This window comes from Papio anubis, chromosome 8 (assembly GCF_008728515.1).
Source record: "Papio anubis isolate 15944 chromosome 8, Panubis1.0, whole genome shotgun sequence".
NCBI lineage: Eukaryota > Metazoa > Chordata > Mammalia > Primates > Cercopithecidae > Papio > Papio anubis.
In genome coordinates, this window is record NC_044983.1 from 39,931,869 (window position 1) to 39,949,374 (window position 17,506).

General features: G+C 41.2%; 1 non-coding gene across 1 annotated transcript; it reads left to right on the top strand.

The window, feature by feature from the left end:
• Positions 1–15,793: 15,793 nt before the first annotated feature.
• On the top strand, positions 15,794–15,866 carry LOC116268752. The gene has a single exon (XR_004175919.1). It is a non-coding gene; the product is annotated as a small nucleolar RNA SNORD65 (small nucleolar RNA).
• Positions 15,867–17,506: the final 1,640 nt, after the last annotated feature.

Consider the following 17,506-nt stretch of genomic DNA (forward strand, 5'->3'; position numbering starts at 1 on the left):
AATATGAGCGATAAAAAGGGGGGCAGTGTGGGAAGTAAGAGTTACAAATAATAAAGAAAATAATTTTTGTAAAGGAGTTTGAGGAAATAATGGTAAAGAAGTCTGAGAAATATATTTAGTTACATATACAGCATATTGGGAATCACTAACTATATTACAAGGGGTTTGTGGCCAGTCTTGTAGAACCATAAGAATGGCAAAAAGTTCTCCTTGTTGTACTGATTCAAATGGATAGTGAGAAATTTTTGAATTGTCTGAAGTCCAGTATCCAGCCTTTTTCCATTGCTTGAAGCATCAGTAAAAAAGGTGGGACCTTTAACTGGAGTGTAAGAGATAGGATTATATGGCAGTAAAGAATATTGTTGCAGAAAAGTAAATAATTTATTACTAGGCTAATGCTGAGAAAAAGAACCAGTATACTCAGTGCAAGCCACTTGCCAACCCTCATGAGTTTCCAACAGAGATTCAATGTATTGATTAGATAATCGGGTAATAATTTTTATAGGGTCAGCACCAAGCAACTGACGAGCTCGATGTCATCCTTTAATAATTAATTCAGCCAATTTATCAATGTATGGGTGAATTTTCTTTATGGCTTTATTAGCCAAAAACAGCCACTCCAGAATATTATCATCTTGGTGTAAAACGGCCGTTGGTGAATGGGGAGTATGAAAAAGACACAACAAAAGTGGAAGATTGGGTGCAATATAATCAAGGTGAACCTCACTAATTCTATTTTCTACAAATGACAATTCTTCTTCTGCTACAGGGGATAATTGACGAGAACTATTTAAACCTGAGTCTCCTTCCAAGGTAGCAAACAGATGTTGCAATTTGTAAGTAGGTATGCCTAAGACAGGGCGGAGCCAATTTATGTCTCCTAGCAATTTTTGAAAATCATTAAGTCAAAAGTTGATCTCTTCAAATTTGAACTTTTTGTGGCCGAATCTGCTTTTCTGCTAAAAGGTATCCCAAATATTGAATAGGAAATTGAGTCTGTATTTTCTCAGAAGAAATATGTAAATTATATTGAGTTAATTGTTGTTGTAAGACCTGAAAAACTTGACTTTGTAGGACTTCGTCGGGAGTTGCTAATAGAATATCATCCATATAATGGTATATTAACACAGTAGGGAATTGACATCTAACAGGATTTAAGGCTCTATGAACAAACTCTTGATATGAGGTAGGACTTTGTGGGATAAGAGCTGGATTAGGAAGCCCAAGTTGTAAAGTCCCCATAGGTTGAATACAAGCATTTACAGCGCTAAGATCAGTTAATAAGCGCCATTTTCCATTTTTCTTCTTAATGACAAACACAGGGGAATTCCATGCAGAAGTACTTGGTTCAATATGCCCCTCGGCCAATTGTTCCTTAACTAAATTCTTTAAAGCCTCAAGTTTTTCTTTAGATAATGGCCACTGTTCCACCCAAACAGGAGTTGTAGTTTTCCACTTCAATTGTAAAGCTTGAGGCTTGTGGACAGTGGCTAAGAGTTTAAAGGATTGTAGCCCATTTTGAACATCATATTTTTGGCAGCTGAAGAAATATGAGGAATGCTTAAAAAGGCACCAAATTGTTGTAAAAGATCATGGCCCCAAAGGTTAATATTAATGGGAACAATATAAAAGAACACTTTTCCTTGTTGTCCTTCAGGTCCTACACAGCTCAGGGGCTTGACACTTTGGTAGACTATGGAAGCAGTACCTAGACCAGATAGAGTAACCGATACTTGTTTCTTTTTCCAATGATTGGGCCATTGAGCCAAACATATAATAGATACATCCGCTCCTGTGTCGACTAATCCCTCAAAAAGTATCCCATTAATTTGCAATGAACATAAAGGTTTTTGATCAGAAACTAAAGTTTCCCAGAAAACAGTTTTCCCAGTACTACCGAAACCTCCTTGACGAGACACATCTCTAGATAAGAAAGGAAAAAAAGGCAATAAAAGCAATTATGCAATACGTTCCCCTGCCTCTAGGTGCATAAATTGTGAGACTTGTACCATAATAAGGATTTCATCAGTAAAATCAGGATCAATAATTCCTGGGACCACCAGTAACCCCCTCATAGCGCTGCTGCTTTGACCTAGTAAAAGTCCTACATGTCCCTTTGGCAAAGGACCACACACTCCGGTAGCCAACTTATATATTCCTCCATTAGGAGATAAAGTATAAGGTTGGACAATAGCTAGGTCAGCAGTGGCACTCTGCTTAGTGGCAGCATAAAGCTGAGAAACTGGGGTAGGGTAAGATGTCTTTAAGGAGGACTCGAGGTCATTCCTTGATGTTGTAAGCCACTGCTCACTGGGTATTGGGGTAGGCCTGCATTGTAGTTGTTGGGGCCCCAAGCCTGCGGGCCCCGGCTCCCATTTCCTGAGAGGGGTGACAATACATTCCCACTTTTATCAGTTTTTGAACAGCATTCATTGGTCCAATGTCAACCCTTGCCACATCGCTTACACATATCAGATGGTAACCTTTTTTCTTTTAGAGCAGAAGAGCCTAATTTTTTCTGGCATTCCTTTTTGAAATGACCGGGTTTCCCACATTGATAGCATATACCTTGTTTAGAATTGCCTTTTAAAGCCTTAGAAAGTGCCCCAGCAAACAATTGAGCATTGTAAATAGCTCCTCCAACACTGCACAAGTCTGAATGTACTCATCTAAATCAGCTCCACTAGCTTTTAGAGGATGCAGCAATTTTTGGCACTCGGGATTAGCACTCTCAAAAGCCAGAGTATCCAAAAGAATTTTAGCAGCAGGGCCTGAACCTACAGTCTTTAATACAGCATCTTGAAGACGGGCTACAAAATCTGGATACGGCTCAGTGGCTCCTTGTAGGATCTTCACAAAAGATAAAGAAGTTTTACCCACTATTTCAACCTTAGTCCACGCTTTTATAAACAAGGCTTTAATCTGAGTGAGAGCAATATCATCTAGGCCTGCCTGAGCATTAAGAGTGGCGTATTGTCCTGAACCCGTAAGCTGCTCTTCAGTAGGTCCTGGGGGATTTCGGGTAGCATTTTTTCTAGCTTGTACTCTTGCTTCCTCCCACCACCAACTTTTTAATTGAAGCCATTGTGAACGATCAAGGACAGCCTGTCCCAATGTTTCCCAGTCAATAGGAATCATCATATGTTCTGAAGAGAAGGAATCGAGAAGGCCAAGAACAAACAGTGACTGAGGTCCATAATTAGAAATTGCAGCTTTCATTTCTTTCAAAAATTTAAATTGTAGGGCTGTAAAAGTCACATTCTGGCCACCATTTGGGAACTGAGCATTGGGGCCGAAAGCAGCCCATGTTATTGGGAATAAATCTAATTCCTCGAAATCATCCTTTTCCTTCGATTCCTTCTTTTCTCCTACAGGAGGAAAAGGCACAGAGAAAACCTGACCTGACATAGGCAAAGAGGTTGGAGGTGGGGGCAAAGGGAAATCCTTTTCCCAAGGAGCAGAAGGGAAGGTAACAGGGAAGACTCGTGGCGGAGAGATAGGAGAAACAGGAGCAGCAGTACCTTGCAATTTTAACAACTGTTGTAACATTTCTAAAATGCACTGCAAATCAGAACTTCCTTCAGATGAAGGAGGCATTAGCTCTTTTTCCAATTCCTTGTCCTCAACAACCGTGGTGTAAAGATGTTCCTCTCTAGGATCATTCCTCTCTAAAGCTTCAGATGCCTCACCTTCTGTGGCAGTATCGCCATGCTCTGAGTCAGTTTCAAGTAACTCTAATGCCTGAGTAATGGAACTACACAAAGTCCACAAAGTCAGAGGCCTCGTTCGCCCTCGCTGATGAGCTCGACGCAGGACTTTAACCACTTGTAACCATTCCTTTTGATTTAACTGCACTTTGGTTTGATATTGAAACCAATAACAATGTTGTTCAACATGGGCAAACAATCGCTTCAAAGTCTTTTCTTTTACTTCTACTCCTATAGAATCAACAGTCCCTGGAGTAACGGCAAATATTCAGAGGCCAGAGAGGTGGAATTCCCCATCATTTTCCCGTGGGTCCCCCTTCATTTATTTACCTGCCCAGGGTGTTCCCCGTCCGGTTCCTTGCTCTCGTGGAGCCACGGACCCTGCTCACATTGAGGTCTGCATGTTTGCTAAACAAAGGAATGAACACACAAGACAACACAAGACAAGACAAACATGGTGGCCGTCTTGAATGGCACGCTCCACTTTATTTTATACAGTCATTTGTGGAATGTTGCCAAGTCACAAGACACATTGTTGTTTTTCTGACCTTTCCCTGACTTTCTGGATTTTCAAGATGTTTACACATAAACAAGCCCCCAGGGTCTGCTGTTAGCAGCTGGCTCCTTTGTCCTCCCTGTTTGCAGGGAAGGAACGCCCTGCTTCATTTGCAAGAGCAGGACTTATCAGGAATGCCCTGCTTCGTTTGCAAGAGCAGGACTTATCGGGAATGTCACGTTTGTGAGCACATAGTCCTCTACAGTTTGGGGGTCAGGCTTGAGACAAAGCATCCTCAGAGGAAGTGGCATTGAAGCTGACAACCGTAAGCTGAAAATGCAGCAGCCAACTGAAGGAAGTTAGGGAAAGGAGGGCTGGTGAGGGTTTCAGACATGTGCAAAAGCCTACAATGAGGGGAATCCGGGGGCATCCAAGGAACTTCAAGTAATTTTTACCTACTGATGACCCTACAGATTGCCTACTCTTGAATTATTCTACTTTTTCTTCCTATATTTTATCTATGTATTTGATATTTTTTAGAGACAAGGTCTTTCTATGTTGCCTCGGCTGCACTCATAGGCTGAGGGGATCCTCCCACCATAGCCTCTTGAGTAGCTGGGATTACAAGTGCATGCCACCACACCTGGCTTTACAGAATTTTTTAATGTGCTATTTATTGGGCTTGGCTCAATTTTCCTTGTGCCTCCAGTCACAACTGGATTCTAAATGCTGTTAATCCAGAGCCAAAATGGATTCTGAGTGAAGGGTCCCTTGCTTCACAGCCAGGATTCAGTACCAGCCATCTCCCTCCAAATGGGGCTATGTTCACGAGATTTTGCTGGGATTCCTTATTCCTATTTTGTATTAACACCTCATGTCTTTCCCAGGAGTGGAATCGTGAGTCAGCCTTCTGTGTCTTCTCCTAGCTTGTCCCCTCTTCACTGAGTTTGGCAGAAATTTCTCCAAGTTTGACACTACTGTACCTTGCCTCTTATTTTGACACTCTTTTGGTTATTTTAGTCAAGGACAGAGATGGAAGAATTTTAGAAATCTTTCCTAGAAGTTTCCATAATCAGAAATTATTTTCATTGTAAAGTACCCAGTTTCTCAGTGTCTGCTCACTGTGGTTCTTGTGCATTGCAGTGAAAGTTGCATTTCTGCCTACAGAGACCAAAATATAGCTTCATTTATAATTACAGAAAACACAAAGAACTGGAATAATAAAGAGAATAAAATTATCTGGTGGTGATTTATTTTGCCAGTCTCAGTAAATATTTTATGTCATCAAAACATATGACAAGATTAGAAAACCAGGCTGGGCGTGGTGGCTCACGCCTGTAATTCCAGCACTTTGGGAGGCCCAGGTGCCGGATCACTTGAGGTCAGGAATTCAAGACCAGCCTGGCCAACATGGCGAAACCCCATCCCTACTAAAAATACAAAAATTAGGTGGGTGTGGTGGCAGGCGCCTGTAGTCCCAGCTACTCTCAGGAGGCTGAGGCAGGAGAATTGCTTGAACGCAGGAGGCGAGGTTTCAGTGAGTTGAGATGACGTCACTGTACCCCAGCCTGGGCAACAGAGCAAACCTCTGTCTGAAAGAAAGAAAGAAAGAGAGAGAGAGAGAGGGAGGGAGGGAGGGAGGGAGGGAAGGAGGAAGGAAGGAAGGAAGGAAGGAAGGAAGGAAGGAAGGAAGGAAGGAAGGAAGGAAGGAAGGAAGGACCAAGAATTTGATATTGGAGAAGAAATTTTCATAACTTTAGAATGGAGACAGTCTGCGTGTGAGTGACCCAAGGGGAAACCTGAGGTTCTGGGGAACTTGTTCTTCCCATTTGTGGCTTTCGTGTGTCACAGACTCCACACCTCTTTCTTATCAACATTTCACTCGTCTCATGTTTCTCCATCATCGTGTAAAAGAAGCTGGACTGTGTTTGCAATCACAGATAACTTGGAAATAAAGACAAATAATCTAGGGTAAAAAAAAATTAAAATCTGGCCCAATGTGTTTACAGAAGCTTATGGAAAGAAGAAAAAATAAGCTTCAAGGAAGACAAACTACTGATGGTAACCTGTCAGAAATGAGATGCACTAGGCAGAAGTTGTCAAAAGTTGAAATCAATGATAAAGATAATTACAAGATAACTTCTCTTTTTTCTCAGTTCCCTTTCTGAATGTGAAAGCTTTCCAAATCTACTTGACATTGTAAGAAATACTAAGTCCCCCTAAATATAGCGACTGTTTTTGCAATCTCTAGGAAGTTTTTTAAAAGCCAGGGAAACATACATTGTCCACATTACTGAAACATTTTTTAAAAAATATATAAGAAAGCCTGGCTTTATTTAAAGCTCAGAAAACTGGAATTTCATTGGTAACAAAAATGTTAAACATTTTAAGTCTGATTGAATCTAAAATTGGTGACTTAGTTTTGAAATCCATATAGCAAATCTGTGGTAAGTCTGAGTGACACAACTTATACATGAAATATTTTTATATTTTAAACTAACAATGTTACTGCAGAAATAAAGAGGGCATTTTTTGAGGATTTACTTGTATTTTAGTCTTCTCAAATTTTTCATTTTCCTTCTATAGCCTCTATTTTTTCTGAACATTGTGCCTCCTTGGACATCACAGTAAGAAGTGGTGGGACTGGAGGTGGAGCCCCTGGCATCCTGACCCCTAGTCCAATAGCCTTTCTCCCTATGGGGTCTTTCAGCTTCAATTCAAAAAATTTTTTCAATTTTATGGAATAGTTTATTCGTGTGTGTGTGTGTGTGTGTGTGTGAATAAGGTGATTGCTTAACTTGGTAATGCAACTGTTGTTCACATTGCAACACCCTGGCCTTTGACTTCCGAGCTTGTGTGTCCTGAGAACTTCCTTCCTGAGGACTTTTGGTATTTCACCAAAACCCTAAGCCAGCTGCTGTGGAAATGTAGACAGCAATTTCCCTAAACCATTTCAGCGTCTTGCTGGATCACAGCCACCTGTCTAGACAAGAGATGAAAGAGACTTACCCTGGAAAATTGATAGCCTGCTACCTGCTGAGCAAGAGAAGGAAGAGTCTTCACCCCAGTCAAAATGATTCTAGGATCAGGAAGGGTGGAACTCAAGGATGTTTAAGAAAAAATATATTGACTTAGGAGAAATCATCTGTGAATTGGGACTTAACCTAGCAAGGTCATCTTGAGCTGGTTCTCATACACTACTGTGCTGGCTCCTTAAGGCTTGAAGGTGATGTCAATGGCAGATGGGACAGAGGTGCTGGGACAGCCTTGGCAGAACCTTGAGGAAGGAGTCAGAGGCTAGCAGAGGTGGGTGTATCAGAATGGATGTCTTACGTGATGCCAAAGAACAAGTCACGTGATGTGTTTTTCAAGAAGACCCAGAGGATACCCTCTCTGTAAGAACTCTTTTAATTTAATAACATTTCTTCAGTTAAGAAAAGATCAGTGGTAAAAACCCTTTTGTAGACCTGGGTCTACAGTAGATAATGCCCCATGGTACTGGAGTCTCTGGCATAAACAGAGAAGGTAGAATTCTTGAATGACAGAGGCCAGATGGCAGGCATATGGTCAGCAAGGCAGGAGTGGCCACCAGAAACCTGACACACAAGAATCCATGGCTATAACAAATAAGCGAGGGTATCCTGGGCAAGAAATATGAGTAGCCAGCTGGGCTGTCACTTAACTTGTATGACCAGAAAAAGCATCAGGAGCTAACACTAGTGCCACAGTGTAAAATTTTAATCTCACACCAATTTTCTTTCCTTTTCTTTTTCTTTTTCTTTTTTGTTTGTCTGTTTTGTTTTTTAGAGATAAGGTCTTGCTCTGTCACCCAGGTTGGAGTGCAGCTGCTCCATAATGCTTCTGCAGCCTTGAATTCCTGGGCTCAAGTGATCCTCTCACCTTAGCCTCCTGAGTAGCTGGGACTACAGGTGCATGCCACCATGCCCAGCTAATTCAATTTTTTTTTTTTTTTGTAGAGATACAGGGTCTCACTTTGTTGCCCAGGCTAGTAGGCTAGTCTTGAACTCCTGGGCTCAAACAATCTTCCTACCTCAGCCTCCCAAATTGCCGGATGACAGGCATGAGCCATGGACCTGCCCCACACCATTTTTCATCCTGAAGCCAGTTAACTAACACAGAAATTCTGAGTCAAGGAAGTACCCTGCCATGGCACCACAAGCATATGTGATACATATTTCCTCAACTTTCCCCCCGAAAAACCTGTAGCCACTTATCAGAGTCTCTGGGTATTGAGGAAAGGGGAATAACAAATATTTAAAGGTCTACCAAATACAGATCAGAGCCAATGCTGATAGCAAGGACATAAAATGTCATGTATGGCCTCCCACTTAGAATGGGGGCTTACGTAGGCCAGGTGGGAAACAGAGCCCCAGCCCAGGCCTATCTCACAGGGAACTCATGGTTATTTCCTTAGCCTCTTGAGTGCATACATGCAAAGGGTATATTCAAAGTCTGCAAAACCTTTTCATTGCTTTCTTGTTCAGTGAAGAAGCAGCCATTTTTGTAAGAAGAGCCAAGTAGAAGCTCCTGAAACTGTTCCCACTCCCAACAAGAGTATTAATCAGAGGGAGGCAAATCATCATGTTAGAAGGAATTGCAGACATTGGCATCATCATCAAAGACTTAAAGATTTCAGAAAAGTGGTTGTCATCATATCCCTGTTTAATTATTTATATGACCCCTAAATAAATCAGATTAATTATGGCAGATACATTGCTATAAACCTAACCAAGTAGTAGACTCAATTAAAACTGTTGGTGTGCCATCTTTACCAGAACAGATTAATACAGCCTCTGACACTTGAGTTAGCAAATACAATCTTTTAAACCCTAGCAGCAAGAAAGAGAAAAAGCAATTTGCTTTTACGTAGGAATGACAGCAATATACTCGCACATCATTCCCAAAAGCATCTGAAACTCTGCTTTCTGTCATAGTAATGTTGCAAGACAAGACTAAATGAGCCTAAATATAAGGCAACGTTTTGTCCCAAAACATCCCTCAGAAAAAAAGAAGTTACCTTACATTCAACTCTTTACAAAGTCCCTCATTGTGGAGTTCTCTCTCAATTACTTTATTTTGAATAACAAAGTACTGCTTAGGGAAGGCTCATGAGTGAGAAGGGACACAGTTAGTGCTGGCGTGGGATTCTATCAAGAGGTCACTTGATACAATCAGTTTAAAATGAAGCAAAACAAATGTAGCAGCCATTTAGTAATTATAATTACATTATAATATATAATATGATAATTAGATAAATATATATATTTGATCTGTCTTTCTTCATTAGAATTTTAAGTTCTAAAAAGACAGAAACTTTGTTCACAGAAGGATTCTCATGGGCCTTTGATTTCTTTACCAACAAAATCTGACCAAGACATTCTCTAAATCCCCTCTCAATGACAACTCAAAGCAATTTCCTCCTCTTCATTTGCTGAGCCACAATGAAGCCTGATTTTAATTTTCATATTGGATCATATGGGTTCTTTGCTTTTTTGTTTTCGTTTTTGTTTTTGAGATGGAGTCTCACTCTGTCACCCAGGCCGGAGTGCAGGGGCGTGATCTCGCTCATGGTAACCTCCACCTCCCAGGTTCAAGCAATTCTCCTGCCTCAGCCTCCCAAGTAGCTGGGACTACAAGCACGTGCCACCATGCCCGGCTAATTTTTGAATTTTTAGTAGAGACATGATTTCTTCATGTTGGCCAGGCTGGTCTCAAACTCCTGACCTCAGGTGATCTGTCTGCCTTGGCCTCCCAATGTGCTGGGATTACTGGCATGAGCCTCCGTGCCCGACCATATGGGGTTTTCAGCTGCGTTTCCATTATGCTGCACATATGTCTTTCATGTTTCCCATGCACATTTCATGTGGAGTTACAGGACCTTTTATTCTTTTTTTTTTTTTTTTAAACAGAGTTTCACTCTTGTTGCCCAGCCTGGAGCGCAATGGAGCGATCTTGGCTCACCACAACCTCCACCTCCTGGATTCAACCGATTCTCCTGCCTCAGTCTCTCGAGTAGCTGGGATTATAGGCATGCACTGCCACGCCCGGCTAATTTTGTATTTTTTAGAAGACACAGGGTTTCTCCATGTTGGTCAGGCTGGTCTCGAACTCCTGACCTCACGTGATCTGCCCACCTCGGCCTCCCAAAGTGCTGGGATTACAGATGTGAGCCACCCCACCTGGCCAGGACCTTTGAATATAGGTACATGCTTTGAAACATATTGTGCAAATGCCAGAGTCTTCCTAGAACCATGGGACCTGGTGGAACTCAAAGCCAAACCAAATCCCAACCGAGGACGCTCCACACAATCTCCCCCTGGAGGCCCAATTAAGAATTTGATGTTTTGACATCAACAAGAGTAAAAATAATGTGTGACATAGGGTAGGTATCGAGCAACTTTCCTGTAAAGGGCCAGGTAGTAAATATTTCAGGATTTTGGGGCCATACAATTTCTGTCACAACTGTGTAATCCTACCATCATAGCACAAAGTCAACCATAGATAACACATAAATGAATGAGTGTGACTGTGTTCAATAAGACTTTACAGACACTGAAATTTGGATTTCATATAATTTTTATATATCACAAAATATTATTTTGATATGTTTCCAACTACTTAAAAATGAAAAAAAAAAATTGGCCCACCGGTCATATAAAGATAGGTGGCAAACCAAATTTCCTCTCGGGCCATAGCTTGCTGACCCTCATATAGAAAAATGAACACTAGATTTAGAGAAGTCCCAGGCTGGAGAACTGCTGCTTTTGCTTGTACAATGTGAGACACTGGGTGAGTCAAATGAGTTCAAATAAATTCTTAGGGCCTTGATTTACTAATCAATAAAATTGAAGCATTGGATTAGGTTAACCTTAAAAGCCCCTTCAGCCCTAAAAACTCTCTAGGGGCTTCTGTTTCCAGTGGCCTCTGCATATGGCAGATGGGTTGAGCTTTTAAAAAAATTCCTTTCAATACAAAATACATTAAAATTCTGGGTGAAATAAAATGTCATTCAAAAAACCCTCACTGAGGCTGGGAATGGTGGCTCATGCCTGTAAATCCCAGCACTTTGGGAGGCCGAGGTGGGTGGATCACAAGGCCAGAAGCTCAAGACCAGCCTGGCCAACATGGTAAAACCCTGTCTCTACTAAAAATACAAAACTTAGCTGGGTGTTGTGGTGGGCACCTGTAATCCCAGCTACTCGGGAGGCTGAGGCAGGAGAATCGCTTGAACCTGGGGGACAGAGGTTGCAGTGAGCCGAGATTGTGCCACTGCATTCCGGCCTAGGCGACAGAGCAAGACTCGAAAAAATAAACCTTCACTGAGCTGGTGAGAGCATAAAGAAATTCCTCAGAGGCCAAAAATGACCTCAAAAGCACAAATTCAAAGAGTCCTCAAAAAAGCCCTTAGTCTCACAGTTTGCCTGGGAACGCCTGCACAGCTCTAACACCCTGGAAGTTCTTCCTCAAACTGATAAAGAGAATCCACAAAAATCCAGCTGGGCGCAGTGGCTCACATCTCTAATCCCAGCACTTTGGGAGGCCAAGGCGGGTAGATCATTTGAGGTCAGAAATGCGAGACTAGACTGGTCAACATGATGAAACCCCGTCTCTACTAAAAATACAAAAATTAGCCAAGCAAGATGTTGGGCACCTGTAGTCCCAGTTACTCAGGAGGCTGAGGCAGGAGAATCGCTTGAACCCAGAAAGCAGAGGTTGCAGTGAGCCAAGACAGTACCACTGCACTCCAGCCTGGGCAACGGAATGAGAATCCACCTCAAAAAAAAAAAAAAAACCCAGAAGTTTTTTACTTCTTACTAGCCAATCGCTCATTATTCTAATCCCTTGACATAGTGAATAATTTTTAAATTTTTAATATTAAACTTTCCCTGTTGAAATTATTGTGTGGTTGCCTTCTCCCGATTGGACTCAGATGTAGAAACTCAGGCTATCCTTCTATAAACTCTGGCCTAACAACTGTATTTTTATATCCTAGCACAAATCAGTATGAAAATAAAAAATTGAAAATTCCATTTACAATCATACCAAGAAACATAAAATGCACAGAAATAAATTTAACCAAAGATGTACATGACCTGTTTGCTGAAAACTATGTAACATTGCTGAGAGAAATTCAAAAAGACTTAAAGAAACAAATACATTACATTTCTAGACGGGAAAACTCAATACTTTTATTTTATTTTATTTTTGAGACAAGGTCTTGCTCTGCTGACCAGGCTGGAGTACAGTGGCATAATCATAACTCACTGCAGCCTCAAATTCCTGGGTTCAAACAATCCTCCCACCTCAGCCTCCAGAGTAGCTAGGACTGCAGGCATATGCCACTGCGCCCAACTAATTTTTTTTTTTTTTTTTTTTTGTAGAGATGGGGTCTTACTTTGTTGGCCAGCCTGGTCTTGAACTCCTGGCCTCAAGTGATCCTTTTGCCTCAGCCTCCCAAATTGCTGGGATTACAGTCATGAGCCACCATGCCTAGCCAAAAACTCAGTACTTTTAGATGTCAATTCTCTCCAAATTCATCTATGGATTTAATGCAATTCTAATCATAATTTCAGAGAGCGTTTTTTTTTTTTTAACAAATCAAATAGTTAATTCTTAAATTTATATGAAAATGCAGAAGCCTGAAATAGCCAAAGCAATCTTTAAAAAAAAAAAATAGGCCAAAATTTTACATGACTTGAGTTCAAGACTTATTATAAAATTACACTAATCAAGACAGGGTAGTACTGGCATAAGAAATGACAAATAGATCAATAGCAAAAGAAAAAATGAGCCCAAAATGGAACCATACCTGTACCATCATTTGATTTTCAACAATGATGCCAAAGCACTTCAGTGAGGAGAGGAAAGTCTATCCAATAAATTATCCTAGAATACTTGATATTCATATGGAAAAAATAATAACAAACCTAGGATCCTACCTTATAGTATACCCAGAAACTAACTCAATATGGATCACAGACCTAATTATAAAAGCTAAAACCATAAAGCTTTTAGAAAAAAAAATGAGAGAACATCTGCATGACTAGAGAAAAGGCAAAAGTTTCTTAGGAAACTGGAAGCAGTCGTCATAACAGAAAATACTGATAAATTGACTTTACTGGAATTTAAAACTTCTATTCATCAAAAATCACACTTATGAAAACAAATAGGCAGGCCAAAGAATGGGAGAAAATATTTACAAAACAAATATCTGACAAAGGGACTGGTAGTCAAGATCCGTAAGAAACTCCTAAAACATGGCCGGGTGCAGTGGCTCACGCCTGTAATCCCAGTGCTTTGGGAGGCTGAGGCGGGCGGATCACCTGAGGTCAGGAGTTTGAAACCAGCCTGGCCAACATTGTGAAACCCCGTCTCTACTAAAAGGACAAAAAACTTAGCCGGGCGTGGTGGCAGGAGCTCATAATCCTAGCTGCTTGGGAGGGTGAGGCACGAGAATCGCTTGACCCTGGGAGGTGGAGGTTGCAGTGAGCTGAGACTGCGCCACCAGCACTCCAGCCTGGGCAACAAAAATGAAACTCCATCTCAAAAAAAAAAAAAAAGACAAACAACCCAACTTAAAATACGGGCAAAAGATTTGAACAGATTTCCTAACTCTGTATGAATGGCAATAAACACATGAGAAAGTGCTCAATATCAGGGAAAAGCAAGTTTAAACCAAATGAGATACCACTCCATGCTAAAATTCAGTAGCCAAAATTTAAAATGCTGACGACACTAAATGTTGGGGGCAATGTGGAAAACTGGAACTCTTGCATTGTTCGTGGGAAAATAAAATGGTGAAACCCCTTGATACGGTTTGGCTCTGTGTCCCCACTCAACTCTCATCGCAAATTGTAATCCCCACATGTCAAGGGAGGGACCTGTTGGAAAGTGATTGGATCATGGGGGCAGTGTCCCCCATGCTGTTCTCGCGATAGTGAGTTCTCACGAGATCTGATGGGGGTTTTCTCTCTCCTGCTACCGAGTAAGATGTGCCTTGCTTCTCCTTCACATTCCACCATGATTGTAAGTTTCCTGAAGCCTCTCCAGCCATGCAGAAACTGAGTCAATTAAACCTCTTTTCTTTATAAATTACCCAGTCTCAAGTAGTTTTTTTTTTTCTTTTTTTCTTTTTTTCTTTTTTTAATTTTTTTTTTGAGACAGCGTCTCACTCTGTCACCCAGGCTGGAGTGCAACAGCACTATCTCCGTTCACTGTAACCTCCACCTCCCGGGTTCAAGCGATTCTCCTGCCTCAGCCCCCCAGGTAGCTTGGATTACAGGCGCCCGCCACCACACCCAGCTAATTTTTGTATTTTTAGTAGAGACGGGGTCTCCCCATGTTGGCCAGGCTTGTCTTGAACTCCTGACCTCAGATGATCTGCCCTTCTCGGCCTCCCAAAGTGCTGGGATTACAAGCGTAAGCTACCACGCCTGGCCTTCAGGTAGTTCTTTATAGCAGTGTGAGAATGAACTAATACACCCCTTCAAAAAAATGTAAAACATACACCTATGCTGTGACTCAACAATGAGAAATAAAAACATGTTTATGCAAACACTTATATAAGAATACTTATAGCAGCTTTGTTCTTTATTTATTTATTTATTTATTTTATTTATTTATTTTTGTTGTTGAGACGGAGTCTTGCTCTGTTGCCCAGGCTGGAGTGCTGTGGCTGGATCTCAGCTCACTGCAAGCTCCACCTCCCGGGTTCACGCCATTTTCCTGCCTCAGCCTCCCAAGTAGCTGGGACTACAGGTGCCCGCCACCTCGCCCGGCTAGTTTTTTGTATTTTTTTAGTAGAGACAGGGTTTCACTGTGTTCGCCAGGATGGTCTCGATCTCCTGACCTCGTGATCCGCCGGTCTCGGCCTCCCAAAGTGCTGGGATTACAGGCTTGAGCCACCGCGCCCGGCCTGTTCTTAATAGTCAAATCCCGAGTATTAATAGGAGGCTGGAATAAACAAACTGTGGTTTATAAAATTACCCTTCATTAAAAAAGAATGAGCTACTGATACATGAAGCAGCATGAATGCCTCTCAAAACTCTTATGCTAACTGAAAGGAACTTCGCACACAAGCGTGCATGCTGTGCAACTCCACCTATGGGAAATTCTACAACAGGCAAATCTAATCTGCAATGGAAAAAATCAAAATAGTCGTTATGTCTGAAAAGGTAAAGTTAAGAGTTGACTTGGGACAGCCAGCTGCAGTGGTGTGCACCAGAGTCCCAGCTACTTGGGAGGCTGAGGCGGGAAGATTGCGTGAGCCCAGGAGTTTGAGGCTGCAGTGTGCTATGGTCACACCACTACATTTCTGCTTGGGCAATAGAGCAAGACCCTGTCTCTGAAAAACAAACAAACAAACAAATAATTGACTAGGGAGAGCATAAAGAAAATTTCTGAAGTGATGGTGATGTTTTACCATTTGATATGGGTTTGCATCACATAAAAGAATGCATTTTTCAAAATGTACACTTAAGATTTGAACATTTCATTGTAGCTAAAGTTTACATTAAATGAAATATATATATACACACATATACATATATACGTGTGTGTGTGTGTGTGTGTGTGATGAAATCACCCCAAATAGCTGGAATTACCAGCAGATTGTATAGTGGTGAACCTACAATTTTATGAAGAAAAAGAAATATACTTAAAAATAAATATTGAACTCAATAATATGCATGTTTACATATGTGCTGATGTCTTATCTTACTTTGAAATGAATAGATAATGGAAAAATGCATATTGAAACACATGTAGCAGACTGCTTATGGTGAAATTTTGGCAGTAGGTCTGTGAGTTTTCATTGTAAAATTCTTTTAACTTTTCTGCATACTTACAATTTTTCATAAGATATTGAGAAAAACCTTGAAAACGAAAATACAAGAAAATGGGACTTGGAGGCAATATAAATTTTCTTAAGACAAAAATGCACAGAAGATACATCTTACCACATTGACACAAAGAAACACTGGTCAGCAAAAGACATCATGAAGAAAGGGAAGAGTGAAAATAACAAGCACCTGTAATTCCAGCACCTTGGGAGGCTGAGGCGGGCAGATCACCTGTGGTCAGGAGTTCAAGACCAGCCTGGCCAACATGGCAAAACACTGTCTCTACTAAAAATACAAAAATTAGCCAGGTGTGGTGATGCACACCTGTAATCCCAGCTCTCAGGAGGCTGAAGCAGGAGAATCGCTGAAACCCAGGAGGCGGAGGTTGAAGTGAGTCAACATCGCACCACTGCGCTCCAGCCTGGGCGACAGAGCAAGACCCTGTCTCTAAATAAATAAATAAATAAATAAATAAATCTGAATGATCCACATGGGTCCAATGATACCATCACGTGTCCTTGTAAGAGGGAGTCAAGGGAAACAGAACTACTAAAGAGGAGAAGGCGCTGTGATGATGCCAGCAGGTACTGGATGATCACTGTCAAGGAATCCAGGCAGCATTAACAGCCGAAGGGAACCTACGGTCCTCTCAGAGCATCCAAAAGGGTCATTCCTGCCAACACCTTGCCTTTCACACAGGAAAACTGCTGTCCTGACTTCTGACTTCCAGAAGCTTAAGAGAATACATTTGCATTGCTTTCAGCCACTAGGTTTGTGGTAATTTGTCACAGCAGCAATAGGAATCTGACACAGGGAAGAAGTGGCTCTGAAAGGTTCTGCGTTGCTGCCAGGGGTATGTATTGGTTTAACCATTTTAGAAACTAGTTTGTAATTATCTGAATAAACTGAAGATGTGTGTACCCTATACTCAGCCATCCCACGCTAAGACAAATACTCCAAAGAAATTATTGCATGTATGCACCAGGAAACAGGCAAAACAATGTTCATAGCATCATTACCACAACAGCAAACAAAGAAACTACCTCAATTTCATAAGAAGGCAAATTTATATATAAACTGTGGTGAAATCCTATAACGGAATATCTTACAGCACGGAAAATTAGTGAAATACAGCATTAGTACTGATGACTCTCAAAAACATAACTATAAGAGGAAAAGCAGGTTTGGGAAAAATGCATACTTAATTAAAATACATTTTTATATATACATATATATTATCAAAACAGGCAAAATTTTAAAATATATTACTTAGAGATACATATATAGAGAGAAAGTATAACAAAAGAAATAATAAGGGCTGAGCACTGTGGCTCATACCTGTAATCCCAGCACTTTGGGAGGCCAAGGCGGGCAGATCACTTAAGGCCAGGAGTTCAAGACCAGCCTGGCCAACATGGTGAAACCCTGTCTCTACTAAAAAC